The 27568-nt window shown below is 46.5% G+C and overlaps 11 non-coding genes across 11 annotated transcripts; all 11 read left to right on the top strand.

Annotated features, from left to right (window-relative positions):
- The first annotated feature begins 896 nt into the window (after positions 1–896).
- TRNAA-CGC (transfer RNA alanine (anticodon CGC)) lies at positions 897–968 on the top strand. The gene has a single exon. It is a non-coding gene; the product is annotated as a tRNA-Ala (tRNA).
- A 2393-nt stretch (positions 969–3361) lies between these two features.
- On the top strand, positions 3362–3433 carry TRNAA-CGC (transfer RNA alanine (anticodon CGC)). The gene has a single exon. It is a non-coding gene; the product is annotated as a tRNA-Ala (tRNA).
- Positions 3434–5826: 2393 nt separating this feature from the next.
- TRNAA-CGC (transfer RNA alanine (anticodon CGC)) lies at positions 5827–5898 on the top strand. The gene has a single exon. It is a non-coding gene; the product is annotated as a tRNA-Ala (tRNA).
- Positions 5899–8291: 2393 nt separating this feature from the next.
- TRNAA-CGC (transfer RNA alanine (anticodon CGC)) lies at positions 8292–8363 on the top strand. The gene has a single exon. It is a non-coding gene; the product is annotated as a tRNA-Ala (tRNA).
- A 2407-nt stretch (positions 8364–10770) lies between these two features.
- TRNAA-CGC (transfer RNA alanine (anticodon CGC)) lies at positions 10771–10842 on the top strand. Its single transcript has one exon. It is a non-coding gene; the product is annotated as a tRNA-Ala (tRNA).
- A 2401-nt stretch (positions 10843–13243) lies between these two features.
- On the top strand, positions 13244–13315 carry TRNAA-CGC (transfer RNA alanine (anticodon CGC)). Its single transcript has one exon. It is a non-coding gene; the product is annotated as a tRNA-Ala (tRNA).
- A 2399-nt stretch (positions 13316–15714) lies between these two features.
- On the top strand, positions 15715–15786 carry TRNAA-CGC (transfer RNA alanine (anticodon CGC)). The gene has a single exon. It is a non-coding gene; the product is annotated as a tRNA-Ala (tRNA).
- Positions 15787–18179: 2393 nt separating this feature from the next.
- Positions 18180–18251, top strand: TRNAA-CGC (transfer RNA alanine (anticodon CGC)). The gene has a single exon. It is a non-coding gene; the product is annotated as a tRNA-Ala (tRNA).
- A 2393-nt stretch (positions 18252–20644) lies between these two features.
- On the top strand, positions 20645–20716 carry TRNAA-CGC (transfer RNA alanine (anticodon CGC)). Its single transcript has one exon. It is a non-coding gene; the product is annotated as a tRNA-Ala (tRNA).
- A 2393-nt stretch (positions 20717–23109) lies between these two features.
- TRNAA-CGC (transfer RNA alanine (anticodon CGC)) lies at positions 23110–23181 on the top strand. Its single transcript has one exon. It is a non-coding gene; the product is annotated as a tRNA-Ala (tRNA).
- A 2397-nt stretch (positions 23182–25578) lies between these two features.
- TRNAA-CGC (transfer RNA alanine (anticodon CGC)) lies at positions 25579–25650 on the top strand. Its single transcript has one exon. It is a non-coding gene; the product is annotated as a tRNA-Ala (tRNA).
- Positions 25651–27568: the final 1918 nt, after the last annotated feature.

Genomic DNA, 27568 nt, shown 5'->3' with positions numbered 1-27568 from the left:
CCATAACTACACTTCTCAAATCTGGGGCATCTATCCGAGATGGCTGTGTCACATTATGTGATGTCTCAGGCACCAACGTGATGAGATCGACCTGGCGCTTTAACTTTGTCATTGTAAGTAGTAAGATGTAATTTGGCAGTTGTCATGTTTTTTCATATGCACTACTGCAAACCCCTTTCCTTACTTAGCCCACTCCCTCCTGAAGCTTTTAGGTGTGATGAGGAAGCGTCCTCTCAGTGGGGATGTAGCTCAGTGGTAGAGCGCATGCTTTGCATGTATGAGGACCTGGGGCATTTCCACTTGTTTCTCTTTTTGACTGTCATATGATCTCTATCCACTAGATGGCCCTTTGAGCACAGTAATCCTCTGGTGGAAATCTTCCCCTGGAAGTCATCTCTTATGGAGAAGCAAAATGCACACTGCTTCAGTGTGACCATGAGGTTTTCCATTCTTGCTCCAGTTTTCCCTGCTCTTTTGCTAGTGCTTCACTCGGCAGAATGTTTTGACCAGAAGAGTTCTCCCTGAAAATTATGTCTGCGGGACAGACACACTGCATACCGAGGGGATGTAGCTCAGTGGTAGAGCACTTGCTTTGCATGGATGAGGCCCTGGGTCCAATCCCTGGCATCTCCAATTGTTTCCCTTTTTTTGACTGTCATATGGTCTCTGTCCACGAGATGGCTCTTTGAGCACGGTAATCCTCTGGTGGAATACTTCCCCTGGAAGTCATCTCTTATGGAGAAGCATAATGCACACTGCTTCAGCTGACCATGTGCTTTTCCAGTCTTGCTCCCGTTTTCCCTGGTCTTTTGCTAGTGCTTCAGTTGGCAGCATATTTTGACCGGAAGAATTCTCCCAGGAAAAGATGTCTGCAGGACAGGCCCACTGCACACCGAGGGGATGTAGCTCAGTGGTAGAGCGCATGCTTCGCATGTATGAGGTCCCGGGTTCAATCCCCGGCATCTCCATTTGCATAAACATCAGTGTGATTTTGTCCCGGTTATTTTGTATTTCACACTGCAACTCGGGCCATGATTATAGGATCATCGACATTCATATCTATTTGTCTGAGAAAACGCTGGTGCCCGTATGGCAAACCTGCCTATAATATATCACTGAGGTTTACGTCCCTGCCAGTGTCAACATCCTGTATGCCTTCACAATCACTACAAATAGAAATGCACAGAGAGAAACATCACACCACAGTTTTAACGGTGCAGAATCGTGAAAGTATTGGCATTGCCTTGCGTTTCTTTTCAGTCGATTGTTTTGGTTCCGAATGTATAGCTCCACCATTGTACCTTTGTAGCATATGATGCCTAGCTTTAAAAATAATTTGTTTTCACTGGATGTGGCCACAGATGTGCCTCTGTTGTCAACCTAAGTCGATCAGGTTCTGTAACTTGTTAGTTTTGAGCTGGAATATCCTACCAGCTCTGCTGCTGGGGCCTATCTCTGGCTTCTAAAAGCAAAAGTCTTGAACATATTGATATTTTTCATTAGTTGGTCAGGGGAATTGCATGGGGGGGCAGCCTTTCTGCATGTTTCTATGGACAACCAGACACAGGTGGCTCTAAAATGAAGTCTGCCATTTGGAAACTCCAATTCGACAGTTACCGTCAGTTCTGGGCGCTGTTAGTCCCAAGCAGCCAGCCAGCATCTGGTAGATTTCACAGTTCCTTGCTGGCAGTGGGGATGTAACTCAGTGGTAGAGCACATACTTGGGAAGTATGAGGCCACAGGTTCGATCCCAGGCATCTCCATGTGATATTTTTCCTCAATTGTGGGCTTTTTATCCTGTACATAGGAATTAGGATGATGTGTTCTTTTGCCATACTAAATCCTGTTCCTGAACGTCTTCTCTTTGGAGCCGATGATTGTGGACATGCACGGTGCACCATGCTTCAGTGTGATGTCTGCTTTTTTCATTGGAAGCCTGTTAGCCTGATCTCTTACCGGGATGACACAAGGCAGACTCGTTCAGACAGAGGGGCATTGGCTGAAAATAGTGTCTCCACCGGTCCCCCTGCTAGGCAGTGGTGTCATTCTGAGGTGCTGTGCACGCTCACCAACTATCACCCCCTCTGACCTTTCCCACCGCAGAACACCCTGAATGCATTCAGCGGGTTATGCTTCATTCTAGGGCTGCAATGGATCGCCTAGTGGCAAAACCAATGGAAGCACCATTGACCTTCCGCAGAATTCCACTGCTTGTCTGCCTAGAGAAGCGACATCTGCCGAGTGTGCTAGGGACACTCATGACGGCAGAGCTATAGAGTGGTGGGTCCACGTTGCTTTCCACTAGCCAGCAAATACAGAAGGACATCCGAAAGAGGTGTCAGTCTATCTAGCAACATATGTGGGCTTTCGGCTGGAGGAATTCCTGCGCGAAATGGTGCTATCTCATTTTTGGTGTTTGAAGACATACATATATATATATATATATATATGTATTTATTTTTTCTCCATAACTACACTTCTCAAATCTGGGGCATCTATCCGAGATGGCTGTGTCACATTATGTGATGTCTCAGGCACCAACGTGATGAGATCGACCTGGCGCTTTAACTTTGTCATTGTAAGTAGTAAGATGTAATTTGGCAGTTGTCATGTTTTTTCATATGCACTACTGCAAACCCCTTTCCTTACTTAGCCCACTCCCTCCTGAAGCTTTTAGGTGTGATGAGGAAGCGTCCTCTCAGCGGGGATGTAGCTCAGTGGTAGAGCGCATGCTTTGCATGTATGAGGACCTGGGGCATTTCCACTTGTTTCTCTTTTTGACTGTCATATGATCTCTATCCACTAGATGGCCCTTTGAGCACAGTAATCCTCTGGTGGAAATCTTCCCCTGGAAGTCATCTCTTATGGAGAAGCAAAATGCACACTGCTTCAGTGTGACCATGAGGTTTTCCATTCTTGCTCCAGTTTTCCCTGCTCTTTTGCTAGTGCTTCACTCGGCAGAATGTTTTGACCAGAAGAGTTCTCCCTGAAAATTATGTCTGCGGGACAGACACACTGCATACCGAGGGGATGTAGCTCAGTGGTAGAGCACTTGCTTTGCATGGATGAGGCCCTGGGTCCAATCCCTGGCATCTCCAATTGTTTCCCTTTTTTTGACTGTCATATGGTCTCTGTCCACGAGATGGCTCTTTGAGCACGGTAATCCTCTGGTGGAATACTTCCCCTGGAAGTCATCTCTTATGGAGAAGCATAATGCACACTGCTTCAGCTGACCATGTGCTTTTCCAGTCTTGCTCCCGTTTTCCCTGGTCTTTTGCTAGTGCTTCAGTTGGCAGCATATTTTGACCGGAAGAATTCTCCCAGGAAAAGATGTCTGCAGGACAGGCCCACTGCACACCGAGGGGATGTAGCTCAGTGGTAGAGCGCATGCTTCGCATGTATGAGGTCCCGGGTTCAATCCCCGGCATCTCCATTTGCATAAACATCAGTGTGATTTTGTCCCGGTTATTTTGTATTTCACACTGCAACTCGGGCCATGATTATAGGATCATCGACATTCATATCTATTTGTCTGAGAAAACGCTGGTGCCCGTATGGCAAACCTGCCTATAATATATCACTGAGGTTTACGTCCCTGCCAGTGTCAACATCCTGTATGCCTTCACAATCACTACAAATAGAAATGCACAGAGAGAAACATCACACCACAGTTTTAACGGTGCAGAATCGTGAAAGTATTGGCATTGCCTTGCGTTTCTTTTCAGTCGATTGTTTTGGTTCCGAATGTATAGCTCCACCATTGTACCTTTGTAGCATATGATGCCTAGCTTTAAAAATAATTTGTTTTCACTGGATGTGGCCACAGATGTGCCTCTGTTGTCAACCTAAGTCGATCAGGTTCTGTAACTTGTTAGTTTTGAGCTGGAATATCCTACCAGCTCTGCTGCTGGGGCCTATCTCTGGCTTCTAAAAGCAAAAGTCTTGAACATATTGATATTTTTCATTAGTTGGTCAGGGGAATTGCATGGGGGGGCAGCCTTTCTGCATGTTTCTATGGACAACCAGACACAGGTGGCTCTAAAATGAAGTCTGCCATTTGGAAACTCCAATTCGACAGTTACCGTCAGTTCTGGGCGCTGTTAGTCCCAAGCAGCCAGCCAGCATCTGGTAGATTTCACAGTTCCTTGCTGGCAGTGGGGATGTAACTCAGTGGTAGAGCACATACTTGGGAAGTATGAGGCCACAGGTTCGATCCCAGGCATCTCCATGTGATATTTTTCCTCAATTGTGGGCTTTTTATCCTGTACATAGGAATTAGGATGATGTGTTCTTTTGCCATACTAAATCCTGTTCCTGAACGTCTTCTCTTTGGAGCCGATGATTGTGGACATGCACGGTGCACCATGCTTCAGTGTGATGTCTGCTTTTTTCATTGGAAGCCTGTTAGCCTGATCTCTTACCGGGATGACACAAGGCAGACTCGTTCAGACAGAGGGGCATTGGCTGAAAATAGTGTCTCCACCGGTCCCCCTGCTAGGCAGTGGTGTCATTCTGAGGTGCTGTGCACGCTCACCAACTATCACCCCCTCTGACCTTTCCCACCGCAGAACACCCTGAATGCATTCAGCGGGTTATGCTTCATTCTAGGGCTGCAATGGATCGCCTAGTGGCAAAACCAATGGAAGCACCATTGACCTTCCGCAGAATTCCACTGCTTGTCTGCCTAGAGAAGCGACATCTGCCGAGTGTGCTAGGGACACTCATGACGGCAGAGCTATAGAGTGGTGGGTCCACGTTGCTTTCCACTAGCCAGCAAATACAGAAGGACATCCGAAAGAGGTGTCAGTCTATCTAGCAACATATGTGGGCTTTCGGCTGGAGGAATTCCTGCGCGAAATGGTGCTATCTCATTTTTGGTGTTTGAAGACATACATATATATATATATATATATATATATTTATTTTTTCTCCATAACTACACTTCTCAAATCTGGGGCATCTATCCGAGATGGCTGTGTCACATTATGTGATGTCTCAGGCACCAACGTGATGAGATCGACCTGGCGCTTTAACTTTGTCATTGTAAGTAGTAAGATGTAATTTGGCAGTTGTCATGTTTTTTCATATGCACTACTGCAAACCCCTTTCCTTACTTAGCCCACTCCCTCCTGAAGCTTTTAGGTGTGATGAGGAAGCGTCCTCTCAGCGGGGATGTAGCTCAGTGGTAGAGCGCATGCTTTGCATGTATGAGGACCTGGGGCATTTCCACTTGTTTCTCTTTTTGACTGTCATATGATCTCTATCCACTAGATGGCCCTTTGAGCACAGTAATCCTCTGGTGGAAATCTTCCCCTGGAAGTCATCTCTTATGGAGAAGCAAAATGCACACTGCTTCAGTGTGACCATGAGGTTTTCCATTCTTGCTCCAGTTTTCCCTGCTCTTTTGCTAGTGCTTCACTCGGCAGAATGTTTTGACCAGAAGAGTTCTCCCTGAAAATTATGTCTGCGGGACAGACACACTGCATACCGAGGGGATGTAGCTCAGTGGTAGAGCACTTGCTTTGCATGGATGAGGCCCTGGGTCCAATCCCTGGCATCTCCAATTGTTTCCCTTTTTTTGACTGTCATATGGTCTCTGTCCACGAGATGGCTCTTTGAGCACGGTAATCCTCTGGTGGAATACTTCCCCTGGAAGTCATCTCTTATGGAGAAGCATAATGCACACTGCTTCAGCTGACCATGTGCTTTTCCAGTCTTGCTCCCGTTTTCCCTGGTCTTTTGCTAGTGCTTCAGTTGGCAGCATATTTTGACCGGAAGAATTCTCCCAGGAAAAGATGTCTGCAGGACAGGCCCACTGCACACCGAGGGGATGTAGCTCAGTGGTAGAGCGCATGCTTCGCATGTATGAGGTCCCGGGTTCAATCCCCGGCATCTCCATTTGCATAAACATCAGTGTGATTTTGTCCCGGTTATTTTGTATTTCACACTGCAACTCGGGCCATGATTATAGGATCATCGACATTCATATCTATTTGTCTGAGAAAACGCTGGTGCCCGTATGGCAAACCTGCCTATAATATATCACTGAGGTTTACGTCCCTGCCAGTGTCAACATCCTGTATGCCTTCACAATCACTACAAATAGAAATGCACAGAGAGAAACATCACACCACAGTTTTAACGGTGCAGAATCGTGAAAGTATTGGCATTGCCTTGCGTTTCTTTTCAGTCGATTGTTTTGGTTCCGAATGTATAGCTCCACCATTGTACCTTTGTAGCATATGATGCCTAGCTTTAAAAATAATTTGTTTTCACTGGATGTGGCCACAGATGTGCCTCTGTTGTCAACCTAAGTCGATCAGGTTCTGTAACTTGTTAGTTTTGAGCTGGAATATCCTACCAGCTCTGCTGCTGGGGCCTATCTCTGGCTTCTAAAAGCAAAAGTCTTGAACATATTGATATTTTTCATTAGTTGGTCAGGGGAATTGCATGGGGGGGCAGCCTTTCTGCATGTTTCTATGGACAACCAGACACAGGTGGCTCTAAAATGAAGTCTGCCATTTGGAAACTCCAATTCGACAGTTACCGTCAGTTCTGGGCGCTGTTAGTCCCAAGCAGCCAGCCAGCATCTGGTAGATTTCACAGTTCCTTGCTGGCAGTGGGGATGTAACTCAGTGGTAGAGCACATACTTGGGAAGTATGAGGCCACAGGTTCGATCCCAGGCATCTCCATGTGATATTTTTCCTCAATTGTGGGCTTTTTATCCTGTACATAGGAATTAGGATGATGTGTTCTTTTGCCATACTAAATCCTGTTCCTGAACGTCTTCTCTTTGGAGCCGATGATTGTGGACATGCACGGTGCACCATGCTTCAGTGTGATGTCTGCTTTTTTCATTGGAAGCCTGTTAGCCTGATCTCTTACCGGGATGACACAAGGCAGACTCGTTCAGACAGAGGGGCATTGGCTGAAAATAGTGTCTCCACCGGTCCCCCTGCTAGGCAGTGGTGTCATTCTGAGGTGCTGTGCACGCTCACCAACTATCACCCCCTCTGACCTTTCCCACCGCAGAACACCCTGAATGCATTCAGCGGGTTATGCTTCATTCTAGGGCTGCAATGGATCGCCTAGTGGCAAAACCAATGGAAGCACCATTGACCTTCCGCAGAATTCCACTGCTTGTCTGCCTAGAGAAGCGACATCTGCCGAGTGTGCTAGGGACACTCATGACGGCAGAGCTATAGAGTGGTGGGTCCACGTTGCTTTCCACTAGCCAGCAAATACAGAAGGACATCCGAAAGAGGTGTCAGTCTATCTAGCAACATATGTGGGCTTTCGGCTGGAGGAATTCCTGCGCGAAATGGTGCTATCTCATTTTTGGTGTTTGAAGACATACATATATATATATATATATATATGTATTTATTTTTTCTCCATAACTACACTTCTCAAATCTGGGGCATCTATCCGAGATGGCTGTGTCACATTATGTGATGTCTCAGGCACCAACGTGATGAGATCGACCTGGCGCTTTAACTTTGTCATTGTAAGTAGTAAGATGTAATTTGGCAGTTGTCATGTTTTTTCATATGCACTACTGCAAACCCCTTTCCTTACTTAGCCCACTCCCTCCTGAAGCTTTTAGGTGTGATGAGGAAGCGTCCTCTCAGCGGGGATGTAGCTCAGTGGTAGAGCGCATGCTTTGCATGTATGAGGACCTGGGGCATTTCCACTTGTTTCTCTTTTTGACTGTCATATGATCTCTATCCACTAGATGGCCCTTTGAGCACAGTAATCCTCTGGTGGAAATCTTCCCCTGGAAGTCATCTCTTATGGAGAAGCAAAATGCACACTGCTTCAGTGTGACCATGAGGTTTTCCATTCTTGCTCCAGTTTTCCCTGCTCTTTTGCTAGTGCTTCACTCGGCAGAATGTTTTGACCAGAAGAGTTCTCCCTGAAAATTATGTCTGCGGGACAGACACACTGCATACCGAGGGGATGTAGCTCAGTGGTAGAGCACTTGCTTTGCATGGATGAGGCCCTGGGTCCAATCCCTGGCATCTCCAATTGTTTCCCTTTTTTTGACTGTCATATGGTCTCTGTCCACGAGATGGCTCTTTGAGCACGGTAATCCTCTGGTGGAATACTTCCCCTGGAAGTCATCTCTTATGGAGAAGCATAATGCACACTGCTTCAGCCGACCATGTGCTTTTCCAGTCTTGCTCCCGTTTTCCCTGGTCTTTTGCTAGTGCTTCAGTTGGCAGCATATTTTGACCGGAAGAATTCTCCCAGGAAAAGATGTCTGCAGGACAGGCCCACTGCACACCGAGGGGATGTAGCTCAGTGGTAGAGCGCATGCTTCGCATGTATGAGGTCCCGGGTTCAATCCCCGGCATCTCCATTTGCATAAACATCAGTGTGATTTTGTCCCGGTTATTTTGTATTTCACACTGCAACTCGGGCCATGATTATAGGATCATCGACATTCATATCTATTTGTCTGAGAAAACGCTGGTGCCCGTATGGCAAACCTGCCTATAATATATCACTGAGGTTTACGTCCCTGCCAGTGTCAACATCCTGTATGCCTTCACAATCACTACAAATAGAAATGCACAGAGAGAAACATCACACCACAGTTTTAACGGTGCAGAATCGTGAAAGTATTGGCATTGCCTTGCGTTTCTTTTCAGTCGATTGTTTTGGTTCCGAATGTATAGCTCCACCATTGTACCTTTGTAGCATATGATGCCTAGCTTTAAAAATAATTTGTTTTCACTGGATGTGGCCACAGATGTGCCTCTGTTGTCAACCTAAGTCGATCAGGTTCTGTAACTTGTTAGTTTTGAGCTGGAATATCCTACCAGCTCTGCTGCTGGGGCCTATCTCTGGCTTCTAAAAGCAAAAGTCTTGAACATATTGATATTTTTCATTAGTTGGTCAGGGGAATTGCATGGGGGGGCAGCCTTTCTGCATGTTTCTATGGACAACCAGACACAGGTGGCTCTAAAATGAAGTCTGCCATTTGGAAACTCCAATTCGACAGTTACCGTCAGTTCTGGGCGCTGTTAGTCCCAAGCAGCCAGCCAGCATCTGGTAGATTTCACAGTTCCTTGCTGGCAGTGGGGATGTAACTCAGTGGTAGAGCACATACTTGGGAAGTATGAGGCCACAGGTTCGATCCCAGGCATCTCCATGTGATATTTTTCCTCAATTGTGGGCTTTTTATCCTGTACATAGGAATTAGGATGATGTGTTCTTTTGCCATACTAAATCCTGTTCCTGAACGTCTTCTCTTTGGAGCCGATGATTGTGGACATGCACGGTGCACCATGCTTCAGTGTGATGTCTGCTTTTTTCATTGGAAGCCTGTTAGCCTGATCTCTTACCGGGATGACACAAGGCAGACTCGTTCAGACAGAGGGGCATTGGCTGAAAATAGTGTCTCCACCGGTCCCCCTGCTAGGCAGTGGTGTCATTCTGAGGTGCTGTGCACGCTCACCAACTATCACCCCCTCTGACCTTTCCCACCGCAGAACACCCTGAATGCATTCAGCGGGTTATGCTTCATTCTAGGGCTGCAATGGATCGCCTAGTGGCAAAACCAATGGAAGCACCATTGACCTTCCGCAGAATTCCACTGCTTGTCTGCCTAGAGAAGCGACATCTGCCGAGTGTGCTAGGGACACTCATGACGGCAGAGCTATAGAGTGGTGGGTCCACGTTGCTTTCCACTAGCCAGCAAATACAGAAGGACATCCGAAAGAGGTGTCAGTCTATCTAGCAACATATGTGGGCTTTCGGCTGGAGGAATTCCTGCGCGAAATGGTGCTATCTCATTTTTGGTGTTTGAAGACATACATATATATATATATATATATATATATATATATATATATATTTATTTTTTCTCCATAACTACACTTCTCAAATCTGGGGCATCTATCCGAGATGGCTGTGTCACATTATGTGATGTCTCAGGCACCAACGTGATGAGATCGACCTGGCGCTTTAACTTTGTCATTGTAAGTAGTAAGATGTAATTTGGCAGTTGTCATGTTTTTTCATATGCACTACTGCAAACCCCTTTCCTTACTTAGCCCACTCCCTCCTGAAGCTTTTAGGTGTGATGAGGAAGCGTCCTCTCAGCGGGGATGTAGCTCAGTGGTAGAGCGCATGCTTTGCATGTATGAGGACCTGGGGCATTTCCACTTGTTTCTCTTTTTGACTGTCATATGATCTCTATCCACTAGATGGCCCTTTGAGCACAGTAATCCTCTGGTGGAAATCTTCCCCTGGAAGTCATCTCTTATGGAGAAGCAAAATGCACACTGCTTCAGTGTGACCATGAGGTTTTCCATTCTTGCTCCAGTTTTCCCTGCTCTTTTGCTAGTGCTTCACTCGGCAGAATGTTTTGACCAGAAGAGTTCTCCCTGAAAATTATGTCTGCGGGACAGACACACTGCATACCGAGGGGATGTAGCTCAGTGGTAGAGCACTTGCTTTGCATGGATGAGGCCCTGGGTCCAATCCCTGGCATCTCCAATTGTTTCCCTTTTTTTGACTGTCATATGGTCTCTGTCCACGAGATGGCTCTTTGAGCACGGTAATCCTCTGGTGGAATACTTCCCCTGGAAGTCATCTCTTATGGAGAAGCATAATGCACACTGCTTCAGCTGACCATGTGCTTTTCCAGTCTTGCTCCCGTTTTCCCTGGTCTTTTGCTAGTGCTTCAGTTGGCAGCATATTTTGACCGGAAGAATTCTCCCAGGAAAAGATGTCTGCAGGACAGGCCCACTGCACACCGAGGGGATGTAGCTCAGTGGTAGAGCGCATGCTTCGCATGTATGAGGTCCCGGGTTCAATCCCCGGCATCTCCATTTGCATAAACATCAGTGTGATTTTGTCCCGGTTATTTTGTATTTCACACTGCAACTCGGGCCATGATTATAGGATCATCGACATTCATATCTATTTGTCTGAGAAAACGCTGGTGCCCGTATGGCAAACCTGCCTATAATATATCACTGAGGTTTACGTCCCTGCCAGTGTCAACATCCTGTATGCCTTCACAATCACTACAAATAGAAATGCACAGAGAGAAACATCACACCACAGTTTTAACTGTGCAGAATCGTGAAAGTATTGGCATTGCCTTGCGTTTCTTTTCAGTCGATTGTTTTGGTTCCGAATGTATAGCTCCACCATTGTACCTTTGTAGCATATGATGCCTAGCTTTAAAAATAATTTGTTTTCACTGGATGTGGCCACAGATGTGCCTCTGTTGTCAACCTAAGTCGATCAGGTTCTGTAACTTGTTAGTTTTGAGCTGGAATATCCTACCAGCTCTGCTGCTGGGGCCTATCTCTGGCTTCTAAAAGCAAAAGTCTTGAACATATTGATATTTTTCATTAGTTGGTCAGGGGAATTGCATGGGGGGGCAGCCTTTCTGCATGTTTCTATGGACAACCAGACACAGGTGGCTCTAAAATGAAGTCTGCCATTTGGAAACTCCAATTCGACAGTTACCGTCAGTTCTGGGCGCTGTTAGTCCCAAGCAGCCAGCCAGCATCTGGTAGATTTCACAGTTCCTTGCTGGCAGTGGGGATGTAACTCAGTGGTAGAGCACATACTTGGGAAGTATGAGGCCACAGGTTCGATCCCAGGCATCTCCATGTGATATTTTTCCTCAATTGTGGGCTTTTTATCCTGTACATAGGAATTAGGATGATGTGTTCTTTTGCCATACTAAATCCTGTTCCTGAACGTCTTCTCTTTGGAGCCGATGATTGTGGACATGCACGGTGCACCATGCTTCAGTGTGATGTCTGCTTTTTTCATTGGAAGCCTGTTAGCCTGATCTCTTACCGGGATGACACAAGGCAGACTCGTTCAGACAGAGGGGCATTGGCTGAAAATAGTGTCTCCACCGGTCCCCCTGCTAGGCAGTGGTGTCATTCTGAGGTGCTGTGCACGCTCACCAACTATCACCCCCTCTGACCTTTCCCACCGCAGAACACCCTGAATGCATTCAGCGGGTTATGCTTCATTCTAGGGCTGCAATGGATCGCCTAGTGGCAAAACCAATGGAAGCACCATTGACCTTCCGCAGAATTCCACTGCTTGTCTGCCTAGAGAAGCGACATCTGCCGAGTGTGCTAGGGACACTCATGACGGCAGAGCTATAGAGTGGTGGGTCCACGTTGCTTTCCACTAGCCAGCAAATACAGAAGGACATCCGAAAGAGGTGTCAGTCTATCTAGCAACATATGTGGGCTTTCGGCTGGAGGAATTCCTGCGCGAAATGGTGCTATCTCATTTTTGGTGTTTGAAGACATACATATATATATATATATATATATATATATATATATTTATTTTTTCTCCATAACTACACTTCTCAAATCTGGGGCATCTATCCGAGATGGCTGTGTCACATTATGTGATGTCTCAGGCACCAACGTGATGAGATCGACCTGGCGCTTTAACTTTGTCATTGTAAGTAGTAAGATGTAATTTGGCAGTTGTCATGTTTTTTCATATGCACTACTGCAAACCCCTTTCCTTACTTAGCCCACTCCCTCCTGAAGCTTTTAGGTGTGATGAGGAAGCGTCCTCTCAGCGGGGATGTAGCTCAGTGGTAGAGCGCATGCTTTGCATGTATGAGGACCTGGGGCATTTCCACTTGTTTCTCTTTTTGACTGTCATATGATCTCTATCCACTAGATGGCCCTTTGAGCACAGTAATCCTCTGGTGGAAATCTTCCCCTGGAAGTCATCTCTTATGGAGAAGCAAAATGCACACTGCTTCAGTGTGACCATGAGGTTTTCCATTCTTGCTCCAGTTTTCCCTGCTCTTTTGCTAGTGCTTCACTCGGCAGAATGTTTTGACCAGAAGAGTTCTCCCTGAAAATTATGTCTGCGGGACAGACACACTGCATACCGAGGGGATGTAGCTCAGTGGTAGAGCACTTGCTTTGCATGGATGAGGCCCTGGGTCCAATCCCTGGCATCTCCAATTGTTTCCCTTTTTTTGACTGTCATATGGTCTCTGTCCACGAGATGGCTCTTTGAGCACGGTAATCCTCTGGTGGAATACTTCCCCTGGAAGTCATCTCTTATGGAGAAGCATAATGCACACTGCTTCAGCTGACCATGTGCTTTTCCAGTCTTGCTCCCGTTTTCCCTGGTCTTTTGCTAGTGCTTCAGTTGGCAGCATATTTTGACCGGAAGAATTCTCCCAGGAAAAGATGTCTGCAGGACAGGCCCACTGCACACCGAGGGGATGTAGCTCAGTGGTAGAGTGCATGCTTCGCATGTATGAGGTCCCGGGTTCAATCCCCGGCATCTCCATTTGCATAAACATCAGTGTGATTTTGTCCCGGTTATTTTGTATTTCACACTGCAACTCGGGCCATGATTATAGGATCATCGACATTCATATCTATTTGTCTGAGAAAACGCTGGTGCCCGTATGGCAAACCTGCCTATAATATATCACTGAGGTTTACGTCCCTGCCAGTGTCAACATCCTGTATGCCTTCACAATCACTACAAATAGAAATGCACAGAGAGAAACATCACACCACAGTTTTAACGGTGCAGAATCGTGAAAGTATTGGCATTGCCTTGCGTTTCTTTTCAGTCGATTGTTTTGGTTCCGAATGTATAGCTCCACCATTGTACCTTTGTAGCATATGATGCCTAGCTTTAAAAATAATTTGTTTTCACTGGATGTGGCCACAGATGTGCCTCTGTTGTCAACCTAAGTCGATCAGGTTCTGTAACTTGTTAGTTTTGAGCTGGAATATCCTACCAGCTCTGCTGCTGGGGCCTATCTCTGGCTTCTAAAAGCAAAAGTCTTGAACATATTGATATTTTTCATTAGTTGGTCAGGGGAATTGCATGGGGGGGCAGCCTTTCTGCATGTTTCTATGGACAACCAGACACAGGTGGCTCTAAAATGAAGTCTGCCATTTGGAAACTCCAATTCGACAGTTACCGTCAGTTCTGGGCGCTGTTAGTCCCAAGCAGCCAGCCAGCATCTGGTAGATTTCACAGTTCCTTGCTGGCAGTGGGGATGTAACTCAGTGGTAGAGCACATACTTGGGAAGTATGAGGCCACAGGTTCGATCCCAGGCATCTCCATGTGATATTTTTCCTCAATTGTGGGCTTTTTATCCTGTACATAGGAATTAGGATGATGTGTTCTTTTGCCATACTAAATCCTGTTCCTGAACGTCTTCTCTTTGGAGCCGATGATTGTGGACATGCACGGTGCACCATGCTTCAGTGTGATGTCTGCTTTTTTCATTGGAAGCCTGTTAGCCTGATCTCTTACCGGGATGACACAAGGCAGACTCGTTCAGACAGAGGGGCATTGGCTGAAAATAGTGTCTCCACCGGTCCCCCTGCTAGGCAGTGGTGTCATTCTGAGGTGCTGTGCACGCTCACCAACTATCACCCCCTCTGACCTTTCCCACCGCAGAACACCCTGAATGCATTCAGCGGGTTATGCTTCATTCTAGGGCTGCAATGGATCGCCTAGTGGCAAAACCAATGGAAGCACCATTGACCTTCCGCAGAATTCCACTGCTTGTCTGCCTAGAGAAGCGACATCTGCCGAGTGTGCTAGGGACACTCATGACGGCAGAGCTATAGAGTGGTGGGTCCACGTTGCTTTCCACTAGCCAGCAAATACAGAAGGACATCCGAAAGAGGTGTCAGTCTATCTAGCAACATATGTGGGCTTTCGGCTGGAGGAATTCCTGCGCGAAATGGTGCTATCTCATTTTTGGTGTTTGAAGACATACATATATATATATATATATATATATATATATATTTATTTTTTCTCCATAACTACACTTCTCAAATCTGGGGCATCTATCCGAGATGGCTGTGTCACATTATGTGATGTCTCAGGCACCAACGTGATGAGATCGACCTGGCGCTTTAACTTTGTCATTGTAAGTAGTAAGATGTAATTTGGCAGTTGTCATGTTTTTTCATATGCACTACTGCAAACCCCTTTCCTTACTTAGCCCACTCCCTCCTGAAGCTTTTAGGTGTGATGAGGAAGCGTCCTCTCAGCGGGGATGTAGCTCAGTGGTAGAGCGCATGCTTTGCATGTATGAGGACCTGGGGCATTTCCACTTGTTTCTCTTTTTGACTGTCATATGATCTCTATCCACTAGATGGCCCTTTGAGCACAGTAATCCTCTGGTGGAAATCTTCCCCTGGAAGTCATCTCTTATGGAGAAGCAAAATGCACACTGCTTCAGTGTGACCATGAGGTTTTCCATTCTTGCTCCAGTTTTCCCTGCTCTTTTGCTAGTGCTTCACTCGGCAGAATGTTTTGACCAGAAGAGTTCTCCCTGAAAATTATGTCTGCGGGACAGACACACTGCATACCGAGGGGATGTAGCTCAGTGGTAGAGCACTTGCTTTGCATGGATGAGGCCCTGGGTCCAATCCCTGGCATCTCCAATTGTTTCCCTTTTTTTGACTGTCATATGGTCTCTGTCCACGAGATGGCTCTTTGAGCACGGTAATCCTCTGGTGGAATACTTCCCCTGGAAGTCATCTCTTATGGAGAAGCATAATGCACACTGCTTCAGCCGACCATGTGCTTTTCCAGTCTTGCTCCCGTTTTCCCTGGTCTTTTGCTAGTGCTTCAGTTGGCAGCATATTTTGACCGGAAGAATTCTCCCAGGAAAAGATGTCTGCAGGACAGGCCCACTGCACACCGAGGGGATGTAGCTCAGTGGTAGAGCGCATGCTTCGCATGTATGAGGTCCCGGGTTCAATCCCCGGCATCTCCATTTGCATAAACATCAGTGTGATTTTGTCCCGGTTATTTTGTATTTCACACTGCAACTCGGGCCATGATTATAGGATCATCGACATTCATATCTATTTGTCTGAGAAAACGCTGGTGCCCGTATGGCAAACCTGCCTATAATATATCACTGAGGTTTACGTCCCTGCCAGTGTCAACATCCTGTATGCCTTCACAATCACTACAAATAGAAATGCACAGAGAGAAACATCACACCACAGTTTTAACGGTGCAGAATCGTGAAAGTATTGGCATTGCCTTGCGTTTCTTTTCAGTCGATTGTTTTGGTTCCGAATGTATAGCTCCACCATTGTACCTTTGTAGCATATGATGCCTAGCTTTAAAAATAATTTGTTTTCACTGGATGTGGCCACAGATGTGCCTCTGTTGTCAACCTAAGTCGATCAGGTTCTGTAACTTGTTAGTTTTGAGCTGGAATATCCTACCAGCTCTGCTGCTGGGGCCTATCTCTGGCTTCTAAAAGCAAAAGTCTTGAACATATTGATATTTTTCATTAGTTGGTCAGGGGAATTGCATGGGGGGGCAGCCTTTCTGCATGTTTCTATGGACAACCAGACACAGGTGGCTCTAAAATGAAGTCTGCCATTTGGAAACTCCAATTCGACAGTTACCGTCAGTTCTGGGCGCTGTTAGTCCCAAGCAGCCAGCCAGCATCTGGTAGATTTCACAGTTCCTTGCTGGCAGTGGGGATGTAACTCAGTGGTAGAGCACATACTTGGGAAGTATGAGGCCACAGGTTCGATCCCAGGCATCTCCATGTGATATTTTTCCTCAATTGTGGGCTTTTTATCCTGTACATAGGAATTAGGATGATGTGTTCTTTTGCCATACTAAATCCTGTTCCTGAACGTCTTCTCTTTGGAGCCGATGATTGTGGACATGCACGGTGCACCATGCTTCAGTGTGATGTCTGCTTTTTTCATTGGAAGCCTGTTAGCCTGATCTCTTACCGGGATGACACAAGGCAGACTCGTTCAGACAGAGGGGCATTGGCTGAAAATAGTGTCTCCACCGGTCCCCCTGCTAGGCAGTGGTGTCATTCTGAGGTGCTGTGCACGCTCACCAACTATCACCCCCTCTGACCTTTCCCACCGCAGAACACCCTGAATGCATTCAGCGGGTTATGCTTCATTCTAGGGCTGCAATGGATCGCCTAGTGGCAAAACCAATGGAAGCACCATTGACCTTCCGCAGAATTCCACTGCTTGTCTGCCTAGAGAAGCGACATCTGCCGAGTGTGCTAGGGACACTCATGACGGCAGAGCTATAGAGTGGTGGGTCCACGTTGCTTTCCACTAGCCAGCAAATACAGAAGGACATCCGAAAGAGGTGTCAGTCTATCTAGCAACATATGTGGGCTTTCGGCTGGAGGAATTCCTGCGCGAAATGGTGCTATCTCATTTTTGGTGTTTGAAGACATACATATATATATATATATATATATATATTTATTTTTTCTCCATAACTACACTTCTCAAATCTGGGGCATCTATCCGAGATGGCTGTGTCACATTATGTGATGTCTCAGGCACCAACGTGATGAGATCGACCTGGCGCTTTAACTTTGTCATTGTAAGTAGTAAGATGTAATTTGGCAGTTGTCATGTTTTTTCATATGCACTACTGCAAACCCCTTTCCTTACTTAGCCCACTCCCTCCTGAAGCTTTTAGGTGTGATGAGGAAGCGTCCTCTCAGCGGGGATGTAGCTCAGTGGTAGAGCGCATGCTTTGCATGTATGAGGACCTGGGGCATTTCCACTTGTTTCTCTTTTTGACTGTCATATGATCTCTATCCACTAGATGGCCCTTTGAGCACAGTAATCCTCTGGTGGAAATCTTCCCCTGGAAGTCATCTCTTATGGAGAAGCAAAATGCACACTGCTTCAGTGTGACCATGAGGTTTTCCATTCTTGCTCCAGTTTTCCCTGCTCTTTTGCTAGTGCTTCACTCGGCAGAATGTTTTGACCAGAAGAGTTCTCCCTGAAAATTATGTCTGCGGGACAGACACACTGCATACCGAGGGGATGTAGCTCAGTGGTAGAGCACTTGCTTTGCATGGATGAGGCCCTGGGTCCAATCCCTGGCATCTCCAATTGTTTCCCTTTTTTTGACTGTCATATGGTCTCTGTCCACGAGATGGCTCTTTGAGCACGGTAATCCTCTGGTGGAATACTTCCCCTGGAAGTCATCTCTTATGGAGAAGCATAATGCACACTGCTTCAGCTGACCATGTGCTTTTCCAGTCTTGCTCCCGTTTTCCCTGGTCTTTTGCTAGTGCTTCAGTTGGCAGCATATTTTGACCGGAAGAATTCTCCCAGGAAAAGATGTCTGCAGGACAGGCCCACTGCACACCGAGGGGATGTAGCTCAGTGGTAGAGCGCATGCTTCGCATGTATGAGGTCCCGGGTTCAATCCCCGGCATCTCCATTTGCATAAACATCAGTGTGATTTTGTCCCGGTTATTTTGTATTTCACACTGCAACTCGGGCCATGATTATAGGATCATCGACATTCATATCTATTTGTCTGAGAAAACGCTGGTGCCCGTATGGCAAACCTGCCTATAATATATCACTGAGGTTTACGTCCCTGCCAGTGTCAACATCCTGTATGCCTTCACAATCACTACAAATAGAAATGCACAGAGAGAAACATCACACCACAGTTTTAACGGTGCAGAATCGTGAAAGTATTGGCATTGCCTTGCGTTTCTTTTCAGTCGATTGTTTTGGTTCCGAATGTATAGCTCCACCATTGTACCTTTGTAGCATATGATGCCTAGCTTTAAAAATAATTTGTTTTCACTGGATGTGGCCACAGATGTGCCTCTGTTGTCAACCTAAGTCGATCAGGTTCTGTAACTTGTTAGTTTTGAGCTGGAATATCCTACCAGCTCTGCTGCTGGGGCCTATCTCTGGCTTCTAAAAGCAAAAGTCTTGAACATATTGATATTTTTCATTAGTTGGTCAGGGGAATTGCATGGGGGGGCAGCCTTTCTGCATGTTTCTATGGACAACCAGACACAGGTGGCTCTAAAATGAAGTCTGCCATTTGGAAACTCCAATTCGACAGTTACCGTCAGTTCTGGGCGCTGTTAGTCCCAAGCAGCCAGCCAGCATCTGGTAGATTTCACAGTTCCTTGCTGGCAGTGGGGATGTAACTCAGTGGTAGAGCACATACTTGGGAAGTATGAGGCCACAGGTTCGATCCCAGGCATCTCCATGTGATATTTTTCCTCAATTGTGGGCTTTTTATCCTGTACATAGGAATTAGGATGATGTGTTCTTTTGCCATACTAAATCCTGTTCCTGAACGTCTTCTCTTTGGAGCCGATGATTGTGGACATGCACGGTGCACCATGCTTCAGTGTGATGTCTGCTTTTTTCATTGGAAGCCTGTTAGCCTGATCTCTTACCGGGATGACACAAGGCAGACTCGTTCAGACAGAGGGGCATTGGCTGAAAATAGTGTCTCCACCGGTCCCCCTGCTAGGCAGTGGTGTCATTCTGAGGTGCTGTGCACGCTCACCAACTATCACCCCCTCTGACCTTTCCCACCGCAGAACACCCTGAATGCATTCAGCGGGTTATGCTTCATTCTAGGGCTGCAATGGATCGCCTAGTGGCAAAACCAATGGAAGCACCATTGACCTTCCGCAGAATTCCACTGCTTGTCTGCCTAGAGAAGCGACATCTGCCGAGTGTGCTAGGGACACTCATGACGGCAGAGCTATAGAGTGGTGGGTCCACGTTGCTTTCCACTAGCCAGCAAATACAGAAGGACATCCGAAAGAGGTGTCAGTCTATCTAGCAACATATGTGGGCTTTCGGCTGGAGGAATTCCTGCGCGAAATGGTGCTATCTCATTTTTGGTGTTTGAAGACATACATATATATATATATATATATATATATTTATTTTTTCTCCATAACTACACTTCTCAAATCTGGGGCATCTATCCGAGATGGCTGTGTCACATTATGTGATGTCTCAGGCACCAACGTGATGAGATCGACCTGGCGCTTTAACTTTGTCATTGTAAGTAGTAAGATGTAATTTGGCAGTTGTCATGTTTTTTCATATGCACTACTGCAAACCCCTTTCCTTACTTAGCCCACTCCCTCCTGAAGCTTTTAGGTGTGATGAGGAAGCGTCCTCTCAGCGGGGATGTAGCTCAGTGGTAGAGCGCATGCTTTGCATGTATGAGGACCTGGGGCATTTCCACTTGTTTCTCTTTTTGACTGTCATATGATCTCTATCCACTAGATGGCCCTTTGAGCACAGTAATCCTCTGGTGGAAATCTTCCCCTGGAAGTCATCTCTTATGGAGAAGCAAAATGCACACTGCTTCAGTGTGACCATGAGGTTTTCCATTCTTGCTCCAGTTTTCCCTGCTCTTTTGCTAGTGCTTCACTCGGCAGAATGTTTTGACCAGAAGAGTTCTCCCTGAAAATTATGTCTGCGGGACAGACACACTGCATACCGAGGGGATGTAGCTCAGTGGTAGAGCACTTGCTTTGCATGGATGAGGCCCTGGGTCCAATCCCTGGCATCTCCAATTGTTTCCCTTTTTTTGACTGTCATATGGTCTCTGTCCACGAGATGGCTCTTTGAGCACGGTAATCCTCTGGTGGAATACTTCCCCTGGAAGTCATCTCTTATGGAGAAGCATAATGCACACTGCTTCAGCTGACCATGTGCTTTTCCAGTCTTGCTCCCGTTTTCCCTGGTCTTTTGCTAGTGCTTCAGTTGGCAGCATATTTTGACCGGAAGAATTCTCCCAGGAAAAGATGTCTGCAGGACAGGCCCACTGCACACCGAGGGGATGTAGCTCAGTGGTAGAGCGCATGCTTCGCATGTATGAGGTCCCGGGTTCAATCCCCGGCATCTCCATTTGCATAAACATCAGTGTGATTTTGTCCCGGTTATTTTGTATTTCACACTGCAACTCGGGCCATGATTATAGGATCATCGACATTCATATCTATTTGTCTGAGAAAACGCTGGTGCCCGTATGGCAAACCTGCCTATAATATATCACTGAGGTTTACGTCCCTGCCAGTGTCAACATCCTGTATGCCTTCACAATCACTACAAATAGAAATGCACAGAGAGAAACATCACACCACAGTTTTAACGGTGCAGAATCGTGAAAGTATTGGCATTGCCTTGCGTTTCTTTTCAGTCGATTGTTTTGGTTCCGAATGTATAGCTCCACCATTGTACCTTTGTAGCATATGATGCCTAGCTTTAAAAATAATTTGTTTTCACTGGATGTGGCCACAGATGTGCCTCTGTTGTCAACCTAAGTCGATCAGGTTCTGTAACTTGTTAGTTTTGAGCTGGAATATCCTACCAGCTCTGCTGCTGGGGCCTATCTCTGGCTTCTAAAAGCAAAAGTCTTGAACATATTGATATTTTTCATTAGTTGGTCAGGGGAATTGCATGGGGGGGCAGCCTTTCTGCATGTTTCTATGGACAACCAGACACAGGTGGCTCTAAAATGAAGTCTGCCATTTGGAAACTCCAATTCGACAGTTACCGTCAGTTCTGGGCGCTGTTAGTCCCAAGCAGCCAGCCAGCATCTGGTAGATTTCACAGTTCCTTGCTGGCAGTGGGGATGTAACTCAGTGGTAGAGCACATACTTGGGAAGTATGAGGCCACAGGTTCGATCCCAGGCATCTCCATGTGATATTTTTCCTCAATTGTGGGCTTTTTATCCTGTACATAGGAATTAGGATGATGTGTTCTTTTGCCATACTAAATCCTGTTCCTGAACGTCTTCTCTTTGGAGCCGATGATTGTGGACATGCACGGTGCACCATGCTTCAGTGTGATGTCTGCTTTTTTCATTGGAAGCCTGTTAGCCTGATCTCTTACCGGGATGACACAAGGCAGACTCGTTCAGACAGAGGGGCATTGGCTGAAAATAGTGTCTCCACCGGTCCCCCTGCTAGGCAGTGGTGTCATTCTGAGGTGCTGTGCACGCTCACCAACTATCACCCCCTCTGACCTTTCCCACCGCAGAACACCCTGAATGCATTCAGCGGGTTATGCTTCATTCTAGGGCTGCAATGGATCGCCTAGTGGCAAAACCAATGGAAGCACCATTGACCTTCCGCAGAATTCCACTGCTTGTCTGCCTAGAGAAGCGACATCTGCCGAGTGTGCTAGGGACACTCATGACGGCAGAGCTATAGAGTGGTGGGTCCACGTTGCTTTCCACTAGCCAGCAAATACAGAAGGACATCCGAAAGAGGTGTCAGTCTATCTAGCAACATATGTGGGCTTTCGGCTGGAGGAATTCCTGCGCGAAATGGTGCTATCTCATTTTTGGTGTTTGAAGACATACATATATATATATATATATATATGTATTTATTTTTTCTCCATAACTACACTTCTCAAATCTGGGGCATCTATCCGAGATGGCTGTGTCACATTATGTGATGTCTCAGGCACCAACGTGATGAGATCGACCTGGCGCTTTAACTTTGTCATTGTAAGTAGTAAGATGTAATTTGGCAGTTGTCATGTTTTTTCATATGCACTACTGCAAACCCCTTTCCTTACTTAGCCCACTCCCTCCTGAAGCTTTTAGGTGTGATGAGGAAGCGTCCTCTCAGCGGGGATGTAGCTCAGTGGTAGAGCGCATGCTTTGCATGTATGAGGACCTGGGGCATTTCCACTTGTTTCTCTTTTTGACTGTCATATGATCTCTATCCACTAGATGGCCCTTTGAGCACAGTAATCCTCTGGTGGAAATCTTCCCCTGGAAGTCATCTCTTATGGAGAAGCAAAATGCACACTGCTTCAGTGTGACCATGAGGTTTTCCATTCTTGCTCCAGTTTTCCCTGCTCTTTTGCTAGTGCTTCACTCGGCAGAATGTTTTGACCAGAAGAGTTCTCCCTGAAAATTATGTCTGCGGGACAGACACACTGCATACCGAGGGGATGTAGCTCAGTGGTAGAGCACTTGCTTTGCATGGATGAGGCCCTGGGTCCAATCCCTGGCATCTCCAATTGTTTCCCTTTTTTTGACTGTCATATGGTCTCTGTCCACGAGATGGCTCTTTGAGCACGGTAATCCTCTGGTGGAATACTTCCCCTGGAAGTCATCTCTTATGGAGAAGCATAATGCACACTGCTTCAGCTGACCATGTGCTTTTCCAGTCTTGCTCCCGTTTTCCCTGGTCTTTTGCTAGTGCTTCAGTTGGCAGCATATTTTGACCGGAAGAATTCTCCCAGGAAAAGATGTCTGCAGGACAGGCCCACTGCACACCGAGGGGATGTAGCTCAGTGGTAGAGCGCATGCTTCGCATGTATGAGGTCCCGGGTTCAATCCCCGGCATCTCCATTTGCATAAACATCAGTGTGATTTTGTCCCGGTTATTTTGTATTTCACACTGCAACTCGGGCCATGATTATAGGATCATCGACATTCATATCTATTTGTCTGAGAAAACGCTGGTGCCCGTATGGCAAACCTGCCTATAATATATCACTGAGGTTTACGTCCCTGCCAGTGTCAACATCCTGTATGCCTTCACAATCACTACAAATAGAAATGCACAGAGAGAAACATCACACCACAGTTTTAACGGTGCAGAATCGTGAAAGTATTGGCATTGCCTTGCGTTTCTTTTCAGTCGATTGTTTTGGTTCCGAATGTATAGCTCCACCATTGTACCTTTGTAGCATATGATGCCTAGCTTTAAAAATAATTTGTTTTCACTGGATGTGGCCACAGATGTGCCTCTGTTGTCAACCTAAGTCGATCAGGTTCTGTAACTTGTTAGTTTTGAGCTGGAATATCCTACCAGCTCTGCTGCTGGGGCCTATCTCTGGCTTCTAAAAGCAAAAGTCTTGAACATATTGATATTTTTCATTAGTTGGTCAGGGGAATTGCATGGGGGGGCAGCCTTTCTGCATGTTTCTATGGACAACCAGACACAGGTGGCTCTAAAATGAAGTCTGCCATTTGGAAACTCCAATTCGACAGTTACCGTCAGTTCTGGGCGCTGTTAGTCCCAAGCAGCCAGCCAGCATCTGGTAGATTTCACAGTTCCTTGCTGGCAGTGGGGATGTAACTCAGTGGTAGAGCACATACTTGGGAAGTATGAGGCCACAGGTTCGATCCCAGGCATCTCCATGTGATATTTTTCCTCAATTGTGGGCTTTTTATCCTGTACATAGGAATTAGGATGATGTGTTCTTTTGCCATACTAAATCCTGTTCCTGAACGTCTTCTCTTTGGAGCCGATGATTGTGGACATGCACGGTGCACCATGCTTCAGTGTGATGTCTGCTTTTTTCATTGGAAGCCTGTTAGCCTGATCTCTTACCGGGATGACACAAGGCAGACTCGTTCAGACAGAGGGGCATTGGCTGAAAATAGTGTCTCCACCGGTCCCCCTGCTAGGCAGTGGTGTCATTCTGAGGTGCTGTGCACGCTCACCAACTATCACCCCCTCTGACCTTTCCCACCGCAGAACACCCTGAATGCATTCAGCGGGTTATGCTTCATTCTAGGGCTGCAATGGATCGCCTAGTGGCAAAACCAATGGAAGCACCATTGACCTTCCGCAGAATTCCACTGCTTGTCTGCCTAGAGAAGCGACATCTGCCGAGTGTGCTAGGGACACTCATGACGGCAGAGCTATAGAGTGGTGGGTCCACGTTGCTTTCCACTAGCCAGCAAATACAGAAGGACATCCGAAAGAGGTGTCAGTCTATCTAGCAACATATGTGGGCTTTCGGCTGGAGGAATTCCTGCGCGAAATGGTGCTATCTCATTTTTGGTGTTTGAAGACATACATATATATATATATATATATATATATGTATTTATTTTTTCTCCATAACTACACTTCTCAAATCTGGGGCATCTATCCGAGATGGCTGTGTCACATTATGTGATGTCTCAGGCACCAACGTGATGAGATCGACCTGGCGCTTTAACTTTGTCATTGTAAGTAGTAAGATGTAATTTGGCAGTTGTCATGTTTTTTCATATGCACTACTGCAAACCCCTTTCCTTACTTAGCCCACTCCCTCCTGAAGCTTTTAGGTGTGATGAGGAAGCGTCCTCTCAGCGGGGATGTAGCTCAGTGGTAGAGCGCATGCTTTGCATGTATGAGGACCTGGGGCATTTCCACTTGTTTCTCTTTTTGACTGTCATATGATCTCTATCCACTAGATGGCCCTTTGAGCACAGTAATCCTCTGGTGGAAATCTTCCCCTGGAAGTCATCTCTTATGGAGAAGCAAAATGCACACTGCTTCAGTGTGACCATGAGGTTTTCCATTCTTGCTCCAGTTTTCCCTGCTCTTTTGCTAGTGCTTCACTCGGCAGAATGTTTTGACCAGAAGAGTTCTCCCTGAAAATTATGTCTGCGGGACAGACACACTGCATACCGAGGGGATGTAGCTCAGTGGTAGAGCACTTGCTTTGCATGGATGAGGCCCTGGGTCCAATCCCTGGCATCTCCAATTGTTTCCCTTTTTTTGACTGTCATATGGTCTCTGTCCACGAGATGGCTCTTTGAGCACGGTAATCCTCTGGTGGAATACTTCCCCTGGAAGTCATCTCTTATGGAGAAGCATAATGCACACTGCTTCAGCTGACCATGTGCTTTTCCAGTCTTGCTCCCGTTTTCCCTGGTCTTTTGCTAGTGCTTCAGTTGGCAGCATATTTTGACCGGAAGAATTCTCCCAGGAAAAGATGTCTGCAGGACAGGCCCACTGCACACCGAGGGGATGTAGCTCAGTGGTAGAGCGCATGCTTCGCATGTATGAGGTCCCGGGTTCAATCCCCGGCATCTCCATTTGCATAAACATCAGTGTGATTTTGTCCCGGTTATTTTGTATTTCACACTGCAACTCGGGCCATGATTATAGGATCATCGACATTCATATCTATTTGTCTGAGAAAACGCTGGTGCCCGTATGGCAAACCTGCCTATAATATATCACTGAGGTTTACGTCCCTGCCAGTGTCAACATCCTGTATGCCTTCACAATCACTACAAATAGAAATGCACAGAGAGAAACATCACACCACAGTTTTAACGGTGCAGAATCGTGAAAGTATTGGCATTGCCTTGCGTTTCTTTTCAGTCGATTGTTTTGGTTCCGAATGTATAGCTCCACCATTGTACCTTTGTAGCATATGATGCCTAGCTTTAAAAATAATTTGTTTTCACTGGATGTGGCCACAGATGTGCCTCTGTTGTCAACCTAAGTCGATCAGGTTCTGTAACTTGTTAGTTTTGAGCTGGAATATCCTACCAGCTCTGCTGCTGGGGCCTATCTCTGGCTTCTAAAAGCAAAAGTCTTGAACATATTGATATTTTTCATTAGTTGGTCAGGGGAATTGCATGGGGGGGCAGCCTTTCTGCATGTTTCTATGGACAACCAGACACAGGTGGCTCTAAAATGAAGTCTGCCATTTGGAAACTCCAATTCGACAGTTACCGTCAGTTCTGGGCGCTGTTAGTCCCAAGCAGCCAGCCAGCATCTGGTAGATTTCACAGTTCCTTGCTGGCAGTGGGGATGTAACTCAGTGGTAGAGCACATACTTGGGAAGTATGAGGCCACAGGTTCGATCCCAGGCATCTCCATGTGATATTTTTCCTCAATTGTGGGCTTTTTATCCTGTACATAGGAATTAGGATGATGTGTTCTTTTGCCATACTAAATCCTGTTCCTGAACGTCTTCTCTTTGGAGCCGATGATTGTGGACATGCACGGTGCACCATGCTTCAGTGTGATGTCTGCTTTTTTCATTGGAAGCCTGTTAGCCTGATCTCTTACCGGGATGACACAAGGCAGACTCGTTCAGACAGAGGGGCATTGGCTGAAAATAGTGTCTCCACCGGTCCCCCTGCTAGGCAGTGGTGTCATTCTGAGGTGCTGTGCACGCTCACCAACTATCACCCCCTCTGACCTTTCCCACCGCAGAACACCCTGAATGCATTCAGCGGGTTATGCTTCATTCTAGGGCTGCAATGGATCGCCTAGTGGCAAAACCAATGGAAGCACCATTGACCTTCCGCAGAATTCCACTGCTTGTCTGCCTAGAGAAGCGACATCTGCCGAGTGTGCTAGGGACACTCATGACGGCAGAGCTATAGAGTGGTGGGTCCACGTTGCTTTCCACTAGCCAGCAAATACAGAAGGACATCCGAAAGAGGTGTCAGTCTATCTAGCAACATATGTGGGCTTTCGGCTGGAGGAATTCCTGCGCGAAATGGTGCTATCTCATTTTTGGTGTTTGAAGACATACATATATATATATATATATATATATATTTATTTTTTCTCCATAACTACACTTCTCAAATCTGGGGCATCTATCCGAGATGGCTGTGTCACATTATGTGATGTCTCAGGCACCAACGTGATGAGATCGACCTGGCGCTTTAACTTTGTCATTGTAAGTAGTAAGATGTAATTTGGCAGTTGTCATGTTTTTTCATATGCACTACTGCAAACCCCTTTCCTTACTTAGCCCACTCCCTCCTGAAGCTTTTAGGTGTGATGAGGAAGCGTCCTCTCAGCGGGGATGTAGCTCAGTGGTAGAGCGCATGCTTTGCATGTATGAGGACCTGGGGCATTTCCACTTGTTTCTCTTTTTGACTGTCATATGATCTCTATCCACTAGATGGCCCTTTGAGCACAGTAATCCTCTGGTGGAAATCTTCCCCTGGAAGTCATCTCTTATGGAGAAGCAAAATGCACACT

The sequence above is a fragment of the Ambystoma mexicanum genome (assembly GCF_040938575.1).
Source record: "Ambystoma mexicanum isolate Mex_15411 chromosome 12 unlocalized genomic scaffold, UKY_AmexF1_1 Mex_chr12_unloc.1, whole genome shotgun sequence".
Taxonomy (NCBI): domain Eukaryota; kingdom Metazoa; phylum Chordata; class Amphibia; order Caudata; family Ambystomatidae; genus Ambystoma; species Ambystoma mexicanum.
Note: the sequence above shows the minus strand (reverse complement) of the source record. Positions and strands in the feature narration are given on the sequence as shown.